This window comes from Sinohyriopsis cumingii, chromosome 1 (genome assembly GCF_028554795.1).
Source record: "Sinohyriopsis cumingii isolate HCF-2022 chromosome 1, ASM2855479v2, whole genome shotgun sequence".
Lineage (NCBI taxonomy): Eukaryota > Metazoa > Mollusca > Bivalvia > Unionida > Unionidae > Sinohyriopsis > Sinohyriopsis cumingii.
In genome coordinates, this window is record NC_142961.1 from 55,545,000 (window position 1) to 55,562,655 (window position 17,656).

Sequence of the window (17,656 nt, forward strand, 5' to 3'; positions counted from 1 at the left end):
CGTTCTCCATTATGGATCACTGCCATCTCACAACTGTCTGCGCCAGTTCGAGTCTCGGATTCAGCCAATGTGGGTATGTGAGAAAGCATGCCAGTAGCTTCTCGTGGGTCGATGGTTCTTTTCTGGGGTTTTCCCGGGTTCTTCCTCCACCATTAATACTGGCCGCCATATATAGCCTATCGTGTGCTGAAAAATGGCGTTAAACCCCACAACAACAACAACAACACCAACTACTATTTAATTCCTGCGGATTTACATATTACTTGCTTTTGTCATAATTATGGCACTGCAGTGAGTTATGGTAATCACCAGTTCCACATGCCCACATTTATCGTAACCAGCATAGCTCAGCAACCTTTGAATGTAATTCATTGTCAATTTGATAAGTGTACTGTTGGGGGGATCTTTGATAGCTCAGCAACCTTTGAATGTAATTCATTGTCAATTTGATGAGTGTACTGTTGGGGGGGATCTTTGATAGCTCAGCAACCTTTGAATGTAATCCATTGTCAATTTGATAAGTGTACTGTTGGGGGGATCTTTGATAGTTCAGCAACCTTTGAATGTAATTCATTGTAAATTTGATAAGTGTACTGTTGGGGGGATCTTTGATAGCTCAGCAACCTTTGAATGCAATTCATTGTCAATTTGATAAGTGTACTGTTGGGGGGATCTTTGATAGCTCAGCAACTTTTGAATGTAATTCATTGTCAATTTGATAAGTGTACTGTTGGGGGGGATCTTTGATAGCACAGCAACCTTTGAATGTAATTCATTGTCATTTTGATAAGTGTACTGTTGGGGGCATCTTTGATAGCTCAGCAACCTTTGAATGTAATTCATTGTCAGTTTGATAAGTGTACTGTTGGGGGGATCTTTGATAGCTCAGCAACCTTTGAATGTAATTCATTGTCAATTTGATAAGTGTACTGTTGGGGGGATCTTTGATAGCTCAGCAACCTTTGAATGTAATTCATTGTCAATTTGATAAGTGTACTGTTGGGGGCATCTTTGATAGCTCAGCAACCTTTGAATGTAATTCATTGTCATTTTGATAAGTGTACAGTTGGGAGGATCTTTGGGGGTATATCATTTAAAAGGTTTCAGCTGCCACAGTTTGACAGAGTTGTAGGCCTTTCTTCAATTTCGGATCTCATTTGCTATCTCACGAACCATTCAACTTATTCTGGTGCATATGGTATGAATGCTGTCTAGTTTTTGTGGATTTGGTCTCTTCTGTTTAAAAATTTAATTTCTGAGGGGTTATGGGGCCTGTCAATCAGTTTTAGATCTTTTAAAGTTTATTTGCACTTGGTCATTATGCCATGTATATTGGCCATATGACTTTAATATGAGCACAGAAGGAACTACATTGTAATTAATTTCAACTTGTCCGCGTATACGTAGATTACAATATTGTAATTACAAATGGGTATAAATAGTTATTCAACTGCCACTAGAACAAAGCAGTTTAATTTTCTTTTAGTTTTCAAAACTTCAAAAAAAATTGATCAAGTCTAGAAGATTTCAATTTTGTCTAAATTGATCCTCTATACATGAAATTGTAAAGTTGATGTTACCTATCCCCGAGTGGTCTAAAGCGCTCTCCGTTACGGATCACTGCCATCTCACATCTGTCTGCGTGGGTTCGAGTCTAGGATTCGGCCAATGTGGGTATGTGAGAAAGCTTGCCAGCAGCTTCTCGTGGGTCGGTGGTTCTTCCCGGGGTTTTCCCGGATTCTTCCTCCACCATTAATACTAACCGCCATGCATAGCCTATCGTGTGCTGAAAAATGGCGTTAAACCCCACAACAACAACAGAAAAAAATCCACCGTTTATTTCAAAGAAACAAATATGCTCATAAGGGCATTGTCTCTTCCGCTTTATTTGGACATTGTTAAGGCCCTGCTATTTTTTTCATTTTAAATAAAGTAACAACGCTGTCGGGCATTTCTGCGCACCTAAGGTTTACATCATCAATATTGAAGCAAAATCACATTTTCATGTGCATTTCGAGTCGAATTGTGGGATATTTTTGTACACTTTATGAATATCACTGTTCTTAATTAAATTGCGATCGTTCTTTCAGGATGCAAAATGGATTTTCGACCCAAAATAAACACACGCTCCAATGTTTACAGACATGACGCAGAGTCGGCCGACATGGTGGTATATATGAAACGTGATTTCATGGTGTCTCCCGGATATGAACTTTTTAATTGTAGATGGGTGTGACCTGGGTAATAGTAGGCTGTTCGGAAGTTATTGTCATCTGTAATATGTAACTTTTTCTTAATGGAAAAGCCACGAAAATTTTGCTTGCGACCTATTTATGTTTGATATTTGTATGAAATAATTCAAAGACTGCTTATTTATCATAAAATTATGCACATAAAATTGTGATAGTTACCTATTCTTCAAGGAAATTAAAGTCCATAATAGCTGGGCCCACCTCAGTAAATAAGGTAAACTCATGTAGGAGTATTTCAGAACTCGCATGCACATATACATAATCTCTCTCTCTCTCTCTCTCTCTCTCTCTCTCTCTCTCTCTCTCTCTCTCTCTCAAATATTACCAGAACAATGTTGATTTATTTAATTAAAAACTTTTTTTACATAGGAGCGAGTAGCAATTATGAATAATTTAAATGTTTACACATGACATTGCTCGCCATATGTCTTTCTTTTTTTACATTGCACGCTGAGGACGTAGTATAGATCGCTAGCAAAAGTTGGTTACAATCGATTATCAGCGCATAAAACGGGAGAAATGAGCCGTGTCTTGAATTAATTAGTCATAAAACTGGTTCTGTATGATGATTGACCATTAACCTCCATAGAAAAGATTACGAGCGCAGCCATCGAAACCTGTTGTCTCCAGTGAAATCAGATGTATTCGAATTCTACAGCGTTGGACAGCGTCAATCACTTAGGCTCAAATGCAAGATCATTCACATTTCATCCAGTATTGAAGGTATTTGCTATACCATATTCAGTGTATGTCTAATCTCTCTCTGTCTCTGTCTGTCTGTCTGTCTCTCTCTCTCTCTCTCTCTCTCTCTCTTTCAAACTCAAACATGACATTTTTCATTATTCTCAATTGTATTAGACGTAGCACTCCCATATATATATATATATATATATATATATATATATATATATATATATATATATATATATATATATTCACACAGTTCTACATTCGTGCACTCATATGACATTAATTATTAATACGGAGTGATTTAAAATTTTATTTTCGTTAATTATATCCCATATGACCCCAGTGGTAGAGCCTATATTGTTACCTATGTCCATTCGAGCATCCGTATTCCATGGACACATTTGTAGTTTTGTACAAAATTAATTAAGAAGCGCCTTTAATTTATTATACCATGAACTGACTCAAAAGCAACACATTTACTTACATGATAAGTGGCGTAGCTAAGAGGAAGCCTAAAAAATAAACTCTTACCAATCTCCCGGTGCATGTTTTCACGTTTTTAAAAAATAACATTTTCGGGTATTTTCTGCCAATGAGATGTATTTACGAAGCGTCCGTATGTTCTGAAACCTGGTTACACCACTGATCGCAGCATGTTAAAAACCAACAATATCTCGTGTCATCTTTCATCAATCGCTCTTGTGCTCTGTGTTAGGCTTCGTCAATAATGAGGATCGCTTCAGATACAGACTGAGCTCAGAATCATCCATTTAAAATGGATTGATTTTATTTTACGTATAAAGTTTAAAAATGTAAGAAAATGATTCGATTCGTACAGTCCTTTTCTTTTGTAATATATGGCAATTTTGCGAAATATAAAGATTTGGCGCCGTCGTTTCTCATGGAGTTCAATTATATTGTATCTGGTAGAATGCTCGAGAGAATGCAATGTATTATTTGTACACGCTTGTTACTTCTCATGCTTATTGCATCAGACAGACACGCGAGTTACTTCTTATGCACATTGTATCTGATACACACGTATGTTCTCCTGTTTAGTGCAAATACATATCTGTTAATTCTCATATATATATATATATATAGTGTGTGTGTGTGTTACATTCCATGTATATTATATCGTGTATACATTACAAATGCACGTCTTATGTATATGTGTATGTATATTGTGCACTTAACTTTTGTCCGTGACTGAAGATTGTGGAATTAATGCTAACCTGATTTTTGTCATGGTTCTAAGAAGTAAACAAGGGCTGGTCACCCTGAATTGGAATTTAAGATCTGTCCTTGTTTACAAATTAGCTTTTCTCCTTTGAAATCTTTGGAGAAAAAAAAAATTCAATCCTGTTTACGATCTATTTGCGGAATTACTTAAATTGTGTTCATATATAATTTCTGAGGCATTATTTATTTCATTTATTCATTGGAATTGCAAAGTGCTTGTTGACTATTTTGACTAAAATACAACTCTGAGATTACTGAGGACTCATTCAAAGAAATTCTGGATTTTATCATTGTGATACATCAAAACATTCAAGACTATTATAATTCATTCGAAACACTTTAGTTTTTGGACTTGTGATTGGACATTTAGGATTATTTTGGAATAAATTTATAATAATGAAAGTTCCTCTTTAAGTTTCACTTAGTAACTTAGAGATTTTTTTTTTATATTTGTTGACATTTACTCAAATTGTTGGTTTCACGTCCTTTCTGTTATATGTTTAAGACACAATCTTAGCACACGTCTGCTACGTTTCTTGCATATCGCTATCAGATATTTGCTTGTATATAGTGAATAAGAGATATATTTCATCCATTAGGTGAAACATTTTTACGAGTATGAAGACACGAGTGAAAATAGTTGAGCTTTTTTACCCACGAGGTGCAATATATCCGGTATTCACTGGCAACAAACACGGTTTATTGCATGCCCAAACGTGATGAATAGCCTAAAAAAGTACTGTATTTTATTGAAAATGGCGGCGCAAAACATTAAAGGAAAATAGGCGGACACGAATTCTTAGTTTTTTACATTTAAGATTTGATTCTGTGAAGTAACGCACCTAAATCTCAGTGTTGTCTTCGTTTATTTTATCAGTAAACTGTATGGTTAATCATTCTAACTGGTGGCGATATATAAACGTTTGTATTTATTAAAAAAAATAGCCGACATAAAATCTTCAGATTAAAAAAAAGTATTCCATAAATGATCAGACAAATTCAGAAGAAGAAAAAACAATGAATTCAGGTGCTAATCCACCTGCTGAAATATCTGCAGGGGTGGGGGATCCGCATAATCGTCACCTTTGTACGCTTGTTTCTTCAAGCAATTTTTAACCTGCCGCACAGATCTACGCTAACCGAGGTTTGCGATCGCAACATCGCTCGGCCATTTCGGTCAGCTTCGGAAGTAGTTGTAGGAATACTCATCGCTTTAATGAATTTGGTGATACGCTTCTGGTGGAGTGCACCACATAAGTTACGACAGCAAAGGCCGATATTTTGTTCCGATTGTAACTTTGTCTCCTTCCGCCGCCATTGTGTTCCATGTGAACGAGAGGCGCACAGAATATTTTTCTTATTAGCGACGAATTACTTCCGAAGTTTATTTCACGACCCAACGGAAATTGCCGATCGATGTTCCAATAGCAACGATTATTCTCACTACTACCGTTTATGGTCAAACGCATGACTGGGAGTTTCAGTGGTGTGTCTTTCTAAACCGATACCATATAACACATGTTCTTGCGCGTCAGTGTTTATTTAATGATGTAGTTTTTTTTATTTATTTATTCAAAAGACCATCGACACTGCAGTGGGTGCATGCAAATCTTATAAACCACTATTGTGAAACACGGATTAGGCTAAGTAATTAAAAACATAGGATTGGTGCTGAAAACAGTATGTAAACAATAGTTTCATATTGTTACATTGCAAAACTGATTTTCATAAAACTACGAGATATATATATATATATATATATATATATATATATATATATATATATATATATATATATATATAGTTATGTCACGTGTTTAGGCTCGAATAAACAGTTACACAAGAAAGATTGAAAACAAGAAGCTTTGAAAAAATACAATAATTTATTTCCTGGAAAAATTCTGTACAAATAAAGAAAATATGAGCTTACAGTTTTATAGAATCAAATCCAAAATAATCCAAGAATAAAATTTTAGTAGTCCTAATAACAAAATGTTCTTCTGATTTCAAGTTCGAATCCCAACGAAGAATCCAAAATGGAAGACGACGACGTATACTGCAATATGTAGTGTTGAAGTCTACAGTGCCTTGTGGAATCAAGAATTATCACTCCGGTTTTGGAAATCAAAATGAATTTCTAATAAGAACTGTCTTTGATTAAGAATCTCACATGAGCACAGGTATTTTCCAGAAAAATAACAGAATTAATCCTTTCGAATCCAAGTAATTTGAAATAACTCCAAACGGTACAACATACAACTTCCAGTTTAACAGCCCAGCTTATATTGAAAATAATTTTCCAAAACTGAGGTTATATCGTCTTCTAAACGTAAACAGGGGGTCACATGATCATGTTCTAGAAGCTTATAGAACCTAAGTACTTGTTAAAGGTCACGTACACCCAGTGTGACACTGAAGAAAACCATTTTTCTCTAAGAAATAAAACAAAACAATTGTTTACATCTTAAATACGAAGTCCCATCATGACCTCGACAACAACCAATCATTTTAAAATAAAATTGAATTTGTTTACATGGTTGCTAAAAAATATTGAAACAAGGTCAGGATTTAGATCAACACCTGGTGTTTATAAAATAAACAGTCACGGTCAAACTATTTTCTGAAAAAAAGGATCATCTCTAGAGAATAAATTTACATTACATTAGCATGTAATAAAAATATTTAACATTTTTTAAAACTGACAAGCAATTAAATTGAAATAAATATATATTAAAACATATACTTAAATCATATATATATATATATATATATATATATATATATATATATATATATATACCCCGTGTGAGGTATCTGCACGTGTAGAAAGAGTTCCAATTTGTCATTTGATATTCAAGTAGAAGTTCTGCTCACCTTTCTTTCCAGACGATTTCGTGCTTTGTTATTTAAATTTTAACAAGAGTCCGGATGTATCATTATAGCCGTGTAGACTTTGGGGAAAATAATGTACTTTTAACGTGGCTATGGGTGATGCATTGCCTACATTGTTTGTGTGTGTGTGTGTGTCTGTGTGTGTGTGTGTGTGTGTGTGTAAAAATCAACATTTATCCTGTGTTGGTGAAAACTTTATTTTTTTCCCCTTTAGACAACCAACGCCCGCAGCACTACTGCGAGAACGCCACTTTAAATTCAAATGTTATAAAGTGGTTTGGACCAACGCGATGAACAGGTCTAATCTTTTTTGCATTTTGAAAACATCAAATGATTATTTTATTGCATGATAGATTGCAATATCCCAGAGCAATGTGCACTGGGAAGTATGGGAAAACGTACACATTGTTCGGGAGAAGTAACTAAGATTAAGTGTAGATTTATTACATCTCGGCGGGAAACTGATTCATATATAAAGGTCCAAATCCAAGCAAAGTGTTAATTAATCTCGCCGTAGCAATATCGTATATATCTGCAAATGATTCTCTGATTCAAATATTTTTTGGTATTGACACTAGCAAAAATGAAAACAATGAAATTTATGTGAGAAAATTCTTGTGAAAAGTGTTATTATTAAACGTCAATTACACAGGTTTTATCAACTTTTTCATGTACTAAGTCTCTTGGAAGCTCTAAACTTGACAATATGTTGTTTATGGAAGAGGACGCCAGAGAACCTAAATGAAACCAAGACCTCATATACATTATGGAACTAGGAATCGACCTAGGGACCGCAAAGAAGCGTGGCGAGTGCGACCTGGATGCGTATCAAGTCTATTGTGATACACCCGAAATAATAATGTATTCTTCACGTCGTTGACTTGTTTATCACCATCAATATAGATCCATTATAATGATCTTGCTTGTCCATTCGTGGGTAAGTACATACAGGGCCGTCTTAACAACATTGTAGGCTCTGGGCAAAGCAATGCACTGGGGCCCCCTACCGGCCCTACCCACCCACAGGAATTCCGCTAGATGTCACTGTTTTTTAAAATTGGGAAACGTGCTTCCCACTGCACTTTTAAAGCAAATTAAATTGCCAAAAGATCTTTCAATATTCATTAACAATATGGGCAGCATGATGCCCCTAGAAGCGTGAGGCCCTGGGCAACTGCCCAGTGTGCCTATGCCTTAAGACGGCACTGAGTACAGACATACATACATACATACATACATACATACATACATACATACATACATACATACATACATATAGTTGGGGTGTAGATATATATGTAGATGTGCAGAGATATGCGCTTCATTGTTGCACAGCCCAACCCGGAACGACCCATGAACAATAATTTTGATCCTCTCAGTTTTCATTCCAAGGGGGAAATGAAACTTCCCGTTCAACGTGGGTATGGTATTCATTATCAGTTCTTGTTCAATTGATTTCTCTCCGCAGAGGAGCAAATTTTTGTTAATTAATTCACCATTAAAAAAAGAATGTAGTTCTTATCGATTTTTATTTCAAGAGACACATGTTTAATACCCTTGTATTAGTATTCGGAGCTGTGTAGGAAATATGTACCTGAAGCGATTGCAAACGATTTTCTTTCAAATAATTAAGAAATGTGACAGCTGTTTAACTTTGATAGCTTTCGTAATGTACAAGAGACAGTATGTATGTGTGTGTGTGTGTGTGTGTGTGTGTGTCTCTCTCTCTCATTTTTGTTGTTGATTGTTCGTTTGTTTGCTCATGTATCATTTATTTATTTATTAAAAGATTGGCTGTCTATGGGGTGGGGTGCGAGTGTCCGAGTGGTCTAAAGCGCTGTCCGTTACGGATCACTGTAATCTCACCTCTGTCTGCGTGGGTTCGAGTCTTGGATTCGGCTAATGTGGGTATGTGAGTAAGCTTGCCAGTAGCTTCCCGTGGGTCGGTGGTTCTCCCGGGTTCTTCCTCCACCATTAATACTGGCCGCCATAGCCTATCGTGTGCTGAAAAATGGCGTTAAACCATACAACAACAACAACAACAATCTATACTGGGAATAGTATATATCACACTCAACTATGAATAGCAGCATCGTGAAACACCTTTTTATGAAACTTCCACACAAAAATACAATTTCCACCAAAGAATCGCGGATTTAAGTAAATTCTGTGTTTGCGGCCAGAATGTGCCCTTTATCGTAATTCGTTTGCGAAGATATATATATATATATATATATATATATATATATATATATATATATATATATATATATATATCACAACTTTTTATAAAAAATAATTAATTTAGAATAAATGTATAATTTATATGCTAGTGAAAACTTGCTTGCCAGCTAACAGTTGCACGAAAGAGTTTTGGTGGATGTGATTTGGATTTAGAGAGGCAGCTGTTTGTACCATTTTTAAGCCTTTGGTACGACTCCGGCATGCGGAGCGGACGCTCTAACCAATAGGCCTCCAGAGCGGTCTACAAGAATGATACTTTTGTGTGATATTGCGATTATCAATTAAAATCTAGTGATGAGACCGAACAACGATACACTGAAATTTCAACTGTTCATCAAGTGGTTGTTGTAGATGTTAATAACAGCATCAGGTCTTGTTCTTGCATTGTCATTTCATTTAAGTCTCTCAGAAAAAGAACCTCAAGAAACTCTTGTAGACCTCTATCATCGCATTGACCATGGTTCCATAATTCTTCGCTTCAGGGGTATCACATCTTTCCAATATGTCAGTCAACCTTGCCCAGCACTTGCTATTTTAATTACCTATAGTCACTGGTTTTGGTTTTGTGGGTTTAACAACATTTTTCAGTACATGGTAGGCCATACATGATAGGCCATACATGGCGGCTGGTATACCGAGTGGAAGTCGAAGTCGGGAGAGCACCTGGAAGAAACATCAACCCACGGAAAGTACAGGTAAGTATTCTCACTTACACACATTGGTCGAGCCCGAGACTCGAACCCACGCAGACAGAAGTGAGATTGGTAAAGCGAGAGAATTCGGACCACTCGACCACAAGGGGCCCCTAATCACTGGGTGCTGTCAGTTTAGGCCAGGTGTTAATAGTTGCATCATATAATATATTGTGGGTCAACATGTGGGAAATGCTTTTTACTCATCATGCCAAGTTGACAGTAGTATTTAATAAATAATGGACTTGCATCTCACTGAATGGCAGTACTTCACTTTATTGAGACTCGGCTTTGATGCAAACGTTCCTCCTAAAAGTCAAGTAAATTCATTGTTCCTACTTTCATGTCTTTTTTAAATTCAACTGCCACAAATTGGCAAAAGAATGGAATACGTTCTGGATCTGTATTTTGAAGGAAGAAATTTAGCAGGAGCTGAACAGATCGTTACAATTATCAGGACTAGCTTGAACGATATTGTGTTCAAAATTTTCTTGTAGATCTTATTCTCTATTCTTTATGGTTTATAAATTTATGACCCGGGCATCCAACCATACAAATTTAGCACACTAATGCCAGTATAACACAATGACGGTGTCATAAAAAGTTTATTTTATCAATAACGAAATGTTGGCTGAATTTATCATTATGTAATAAATCCGATATAAAAGGTCTTGGTAACTCTTACCAATATCAAAAACATTAACAATATTTCACACTGCACTAATATTTCGTGAAGTATATATAATTTCACGAATTTCGATCGGTATATCTTCAATAAGAGATGGCGCCATTTTCGTAGACCGACAAACATAATTTATTACTTGAGTAAATTCACTTTTAACTTTAAGTTTATGGGCCATCTAACAAATGCAATACTTGAACAAACTGACTCAAGGTTTAGTTGAATGGTATTAAGAACAGGTAAGAAAAAGGTCTGAACAAATTCACTCATCACTCAAACACACCGTCTTCGGTGGACTTATTAAGCGGGTCGTGGCCTGAAGGAAAACTGGACATTCCTTCGTTCGTTCAAATCATGGCGAAAATGGTTAAATGAGCACACAACCAAGCTGTCTACTTGTTTAACTTTAGTACACAATTCCTCCAAAATCCTATAATTATAATCGTATTCAACACCAACTACCTGTACCGGAGATCATAAATTAGCATACAATCGACCTGTTGAATAAACAAACCATTCTCATTTAAAGTGAAGAGATTTAAATAGTGATGTTTACATTTTGCCAAAATCAACGGCAACCTGGTGTATATAACATTTCACTCTTTGATGGGCGCTGCAAACGTGAGTATTTTTTTATGAGGACGTTATTTGATGTGTTGCGATTGATGAAAGGTAATTTTCGAAAAAGATTGATATAAATTATAAGTTATGTGTTATTACATAATCTTAAAACTTGTTTCCAAGAATAGACCTTGAATCTCCGCTGTTCTTGGTTTAGCTGTGTAATTCAATTAAAAAAAAAACACGTTGGTTTGTCTAAGAGTGCACATTTTTATTCGTTCTGATGGTTTTTATTTGGTTTGTAATCTCGAGCAGTCACGATATCAAGATCTTGTAATTCAATTTATATCATTATTTAAAGCGATTAGGGACCGAAAGTTTTTTCTAGTTTGGGGTGGGTGGGAAAGCGTTTGTGATTTTAAAAAATTTCAGGCTCTCAGATAACTTTAAAAAAATAATATTGCTTTGATTTGCAGGTGAAAGAACTAATTCTATCAATGCTGTTAGCTGAAACAAATTATTAAAAAGATAAAAGGAAAAAAAATACTCTAGTTCGAAGGAAAATCCAACCCATTTTGATTTTTGTGCTTCGCGTGTGGAGAAGGATTTGTATGGCTGTATTCATTGTCTGTATTCGCTAGTTGTTGCATATGTATAACTCAAGCAACCATCAGTTAATTTAGATTAAACATATTTTTATTGCATTAAAAGTTATATTTTTGCAAAATAACAGAAAACACCTTCTTCTTCGTACTACATAAGATCACACGGGGAATAGGAAAAGACTAATATAAATGAAAGACTTAAATATCGAGCAGATACGAAAGGAAAAATAAAAGGTATGATAGAAAACAGCACAACGAATTGGAGAGGTCAAGGAAATGTATGTGATGGAATTTGGTCCCGATTATTTTGTGTAAATTTCAGCGCACATGTGTTTCAACGAAGTACATTACATTATCGTAACAAATCCAAAGTGTTATTAATAGCCACTTCAGACATAGGTATGACTGTACAGTTTTCAGTGATTATTTTAGAGTTGATATATACATATACTAAACTTGATAAATGTAATTAAACCTAGTAATCATTATCAACATTAGCATCGTCAAAAAATCATCGTCCTTCTCGTCGTTGTCATTGTTAAATGTATAATACAAATACATTGTTCATGAGAAAATTATATACAAAATGGATATGTTTTATTATAGTTTTAATTCTCGTTTTTTTTGCACATTTAACTAAGAATAAATATTTTAGACTATGGATAATAACTGTACACATTTTATGTACATTATAAATGTGTTACATTCACATACATTACCAGTAGCTTCTCGTGGGTAGGTGGTTCTTTCTGGGGTTTTCCCGGGTTCTTCCTCCACCATTAATACTGGCCGCCATGTATAGCCATCGTGTGCTGAATAATGGCGTTAAACCCTACAACAAAAACAACAACTACATTCACATACGTACGGTTTCATAAAAAAGATAATTAATCATCAAAGCATTCAGTTTTTCTAATATAATTCTGAACCTCAGTAAGTATGACTGTTTTCTGCATATGAAAATATTATTTTTTCCTCAAAAGAAGCGTATGTAACTCAGTTTAATCAACTTATGCTTATAAAATAAAACAACTCGATGCTGATGATACACATGTACATTCAAACATAACATCAGGGGCGGTTTACCCATTAAGCACACTAAGCACGTGCTTAAGCCACCAGCCCAACAGGAGTGCCAGGAAAATTCAAAATAATTGTTGATAATAGAATTTAAAGAATTATATACGACCATTTCGATCTGCATGGACGATTATTTTAATTTGGAATGATGGCAACACTGGTATTTTCCAACCTTTTTAGCTTTTAATAATTTTAGTTTTTAAAGTTTCATATTTTTTTTGGGAGGGGGGGCACCATAATATTTTCAATTTTTCAGTGTTTAGGGCTCTGGAAGTCCTTAATCGGGCCCTGCATAACATGAAAGTCGTTTTCAATTGATTAACGACACGAAAAGGTTTTGATTACTACTACGATTCACACGATACACACGGAGAGGAGTTTGGTGAACCACACGAGCAGGCTTGATTAATACTACGATTAACACGGTATGCACTGAGGGTTGTACATACATGTCGTAAACTTGTGCATAAGCTATGTCGCGACGATTTCCACACTGACAAAATCTCAGCGCTTTTTCATGAGACCGGAAGACTCCTTCATTAAAATTGTAATGGATATCTTATTATTAAATGATTGTTCAAGATTGATCCACTCTGTCGTGGTCGACGAGCAGTATGATTAAAATATAATTTCTTTTTATCAATAATACATTGGCAATCTGATTATTGATAAGCCGATCTTGCTTTTAATCAGTTTGTGTCGAGGGAATAAATGAACATTACTGATAATGACAGTGTTACTCGCTATCACATAGTGTGTACACTTTGGATGCAGTGTTTACGATTTATTTATGTTTATTATGTCAGCACATTAGAATATAATTTCTGTGAATTTGATTGATTATTCTCAGTATTGATTGGTTGTGACAGTTGAAATTTCCCTTGTTCTGCCTTCTGAAACTACTTTATTTTACTATTACTATTAACAATAAGGCGATCTTTTCCCCACTCCCACAATAAACATCAGGGAAAAAAGGCCATCATAAAAACACACAGTAGTGGTTTAGTATATTGAAATATAGTCCATTAACACTACACATAGCTCTCAAACTGCAGCCTACATTGCTGTTATCACGTGGTATTAATCTTGAACCCAACCCCCAACACAAGCATGATTTAAATGTTACCCTGTTGGAGTAAATAAACTCGTCTCTCTTATGAAAAGAGTGGAGACGTGTGATCTTCCAAATGACAGAAGGTCACATCCTTGGTTCAAGTCAAATAAGGCAAGTATTGGGCTACAGATCATAAGAAATGGGAATCGCCAGAGCGACATGAATACAAATCAGCATAGCCTCCAAACTCAGCAACACTTCTATATTTAGAACAATTTATGCATCTAGTAATCAATCCTTCAGACAAATGTCCATGAAATGAAATGTTTTTTCTTCTGCCGAATCCAATCGATGCGCTTTTCGGTAGAAGTGTTGTAAATAATGTTCATCAAACTCCATGTATATGGCCCTTCATCTACTTCAGCCGGCCTGACGAAAGTAAACTATCTGATACCACGCAGGATTTTCCATTGGAAATCCGGTATCGTAAAATGATTCAGTCTGTGTCAAACAATATTCTGTTGAGTTGGAATGATGTTTAATTTATTGATTTGGAATGATGTTTGAATTACAATTTGTAAAATAAAAATTCTACATCTAAATGTTATTGGGATTTTTCTTTTCGTTTCTTTCCGCCATACTGCTTCAACTCGCGGATAGGACTATTTTAGTTCACGTTCAAGAATTAAAAGGTGCAGAGAGTCAGGAGCCAAAATTAAATGAAATGTCGAAAATCATTTGTTTTTCTTTCTATCTAGATTCTTGCCACTAAAATGAAAACTTATGCGATACACGAAATTTCAAAAGATTTAATACTGAATTCTCGAAACTCCCTGAAAAACTTACAGCCGGAAATTATTCAATTCATGTTATATATTTAATATTAAATTGTTACGTGTTTAGGCTCTTACAAAACGTAACAATAAAAAGTGCAGACAACAAGCTTTGTAAAATTTAACAAATAATTTATTTCCCTAGAAAAAACAAAGTAAAATTGAGAAAAAGAAATTACGGTTCTACGAATCAAATCCAAAAATAATCCAAGAATAATCCAAGAATTAAAAAGTAGAAGTCCTAGTAATAAAAAGTTCTAATTAAACTGAGTTTGAATCCCGATTAAATCCAAAATGGAAGGTGATGACGTATGCTGTGGTCAGCATCATACTGATGTGTCAACGGCTCTTTGTTTAATCACAGAAAATAATATTCCAGTCTTTGAATTCTGTATAAAATCAATAACTGTGTTTAATTACAGAAAATAATATTCCAGTCTTTGAATTCTGTGTAAGTTTCGATAACTGTCCTTGTCCAAGAATTAATTTAGAGTACTAGTATTTCCAGGGAAAAGAAAATTGTAATCCAAATGATTTAAATTAAAGAAAATAATTAACCGCATACTGGTCACAATATATAACACTTTAACTTCTCAAGTGTTAAGGCACTAATAACTATTCTTTTTCAAAACATCAATAATAAATCTAGCTACAATGTAAAACAGATGCCCAGATGAGGGCCAATCCTCTGGAAAAAACGTAATTGATACATATTATTTTACACGTAGGCCAGACATGGCCTTGATTCCACTTTTATGAATCTTACTCTGAGAAAGAATTAAATAAATTTAAAACAAGTTGTTTTCTGCAACTTGTATTGGTTCTGAATCAAGGTCAGGAACTAGGTCAGCATTAGTCAGTTTCAAAGTACAGTGTACTTTTAATGCTATTTCCAAGTAAGCCAGTCACTAATAAAGCAGCTTATTGTTGACCAATTAAAACTTGCAAGTGATTCTTGATATCAGCTTGACTTCACGAAGAGCAGAGCTAGATGCAAATTCAGGTATAGGTCTAATGAAAAGAATGTAGCATTCATTCAGTATTTATTTTGATTGAATACAGCTACCAAAGAAATATTGTGGTGTGAGGAGCGACTATCTTTATTCTCTTCGAAGCTGAAATGTTTATTTTTTTCAATCTGCTGAGTCCAGTATATATTAAAGGATAAATTTACCACCAGGTGTTTGTGGGAATAAACAAGTTTCTCGCCAGTGAAATTCTGGATTTGTCAATAGTGCAGGATTTCAACAACTAAAACGGATACATTCATGTTTGGAAGTTGACGTGCCATTCATTTGTTCTTGTCTAAGTCATCGTTTACAACACTCTGAATTTCAAGATGACATTGGGTTGAAAACCAGAGATGAATCGTAAGCAAAGAGTTTAGTCGGTGATTTTAGCTCACCAGTAATATCGTTTTCGTAAAGAAAGAAAAGAAAAGGTTCTAAAGGTGATCCTTGGGTCACACCAGCAGAGAGTTCCAGCGCTTACGAAAAACTGATGTTAAAGATAACCTTTTGTTTCCTCTTACCTCCATAAGCGTTAAACCAGGACATATGGTTATCGGTGAATTCATATTTGCAACTATTAAATCTTCATGCCTTGTCAAAAACGTGTGTACAAAATTATTGTGATGCAAATAATTTTGTATACATATTTCAAATTAATTCTTTCAAAATTTTTATTAATTGAAATCAGTGGTGAAATAGATCTCTAGTTAAACAGAATTATATTGATCACCTTTTTCCAGTATTGATTTGTTAGTTCTAAGATCGGTGAATTGAGCATCTGAATTTCTATTCATTTTCATTACGCTATTCACTCTATTTCGTTCCTGCTTTTATTTTAGTTCGGTTATTTAGTTTTCAGTGTTTTTTTCCTAATCTTTTTTAGGTAGTGTGTTTTTAGTATCAGATCTGAATTAAACCAAACCATTTCGGAGGATTTTATATTTACTATCAATGATATAATTCCTTTTACAAATTAATCAATATAATTGATCGGAAACATGTTTACTTACTTGGTTTAGCAATCGCTAATAAGACGGCTTAATCTTTCATAATCATCTCTTTTATATAACAGAGTTTTCCTCGTGAACTGACACGGTAATTTTTATTGTGAGAAAAATTTCGTAATGGGCATAGACACTACGATCGATATGGAAAACTAGCACCATCTATGTGACGTGAATGTTGTAAGACACGCTAACAGAACTAAAACAAGTAGCTGAGTGTATATTGACATTTTCTACTTCATTTGTCCCATTAGTGAGAGCGTGTGATTGTATCATCCAAACTGTGATTCCGTTGACTGAACGAATATCCTAGTTCAGGCCACCCGTTATGATAAAGTACGGTGAAATAATCAGAACTGAAGCGAACAAACTATCCTCAAAACGAGTCATAATTGGGTTGTCGTAATACGGTGCATATATCATAATTTGTTATCAATTAAATTCGAGTCAAAACATGGTTTATAAAGGGGCCTAAGTGCTCAGAGTACAACTTGTGACAAGTTAATACTTACAAAATAAGAAAAAGAAGAATTCAACACTATGGTTTACTTTAGTGAGGAATAATAGCAGACGATAAGTTACTCTTCTATAAAGGCTTAGAGTGAGCAGTTGATAATAAATCTGCATTTTGTTTGTTTGTTTGTTTTTTTAAATTTTAAATGGGGGGTTCTTTCGTACTTGCTCAACAAACTTTAAATGCACAAGCTTCAAAGGCATTATTTTTGCAATTTTTTTAAAAATAATTATACAAATTTGGAAATGTGTCCCCAATGGCAAAGTGTGACGTGTTTTATTATTGATACACTAATTTCACC

The 17,656-nt window shown here is 34.8% G+C and overlaps 1 protein-coding gene across 3 annotated transcripts in view; it reads left to right on the forward strand.

Annotated features, from left to right (window-relative positions):
- The first annotated feature begins 2,843 nt into the window (after positions 1 to 2,843).
- LOC149806900 (uncharacterized) overlaps positions 2,844 to 17,656 on the forward strand; it is a 30,457-nt gene continuing 15,644 nt past the window's right edge. The window contains exon 1 of one of the 3 annotated variants that reach the window (XM_089959360.1): positions 2,844 to 2,975. The gene's annotated coding sequence lies outside the window, so the exon portion shown is untranslated. The other 2 variants (XM_089959351.1, XM_089959369.1) reach the window with 2 other exon arrangements.